We start from the raw sequence: 680 nt of genomic DNA, 5'->3' as shown, positions 1-680 counted from the left end.
GATAAAATATTCTGAGCTCATATAGTTTCATGTTCACGACGCATATAATTTTGCAACACACAGGTTAGAAAGCTCTGGTCTATGTCAAGACACATTTTAATGTCTATTTTCACATGCTTGCATGGTTCAAATGAGAGTATGTCAGGGCAGAGTTTTCCACAACCAGATGCTTTTCCTGTTGCCAATCTCCAATCGCTTCCAAGCAAGGTTATAATCTTGTAATTTATTGAACAACTTGGACATGCTTATTCAGAAAACTGGAAACAAACAACACTGTTTGAACAAACTCTTGTTTCCTAAGATCACATACATGTCAAGAAGCTCAGACACTCCAAGCAAATAATACTGTCAGTAAGACCAACAAGTGAGCATATGTGAAAATGAGGGAAATATGAGCTCATACATAGAAACCCCACAGACTTGCATACATGACAAGCTTCTTTCAATTTCTGTCAACTAAAACCACTAACAAGGATTCAGAGAGTCTGGGGATATAGCAGCAGACACTTGCTGAAGTGCCATGCAGCAGGACCGAGCACAAAACCACATGGTTGGGAAACAAACTTCTTAACCACACAGCCATGCCTGTGCTAATAGTCATGCTGGAAGTGAAACAAGCTGCAACAGTCAGGGAGAAAAAAAAGCAGAAAAAATTTAATGACATGCAAAAAAAACAAAAA

The 680-nt window shown here is 38.7% G+C and overlaps 1 protein-coding gene across 5 annotated transcripts in view; it reads right to left on the bottom strand.

The window, feature by feature from the left end:
• Positions 1-680, bottom strand: part of LOC106872693 (serine/threonine-protein phosphatase 1 regulatory subunit 10) — a 158069-nt gene that overhangs the window by 58345 nt on the left and 99044 nt on the right. The gene's annotated exons all lie outside the window — the stretch shown is intronic.

Source organism: Octopus bimaculoides, chromosome 10, assembly GCF_001194135.2.
Source record: "Octopus bimaculoides isolate UCB-OBI-ISO-001 chromosome 10, ASM119413v2, whole genome shotgun sequence".
In the NCBI taxonomy this organism is placed as follows: Eukaryota; Metazoa; Mollusca; class Cephalopoda; order Octopoda; family Octopodidae; genus Octopus; species Octopus bimaculoides.
Note: the sequence above shows the minus strand (reverse complement) of the source record. Positions and strands in the feature narration are given on the sequence as shown.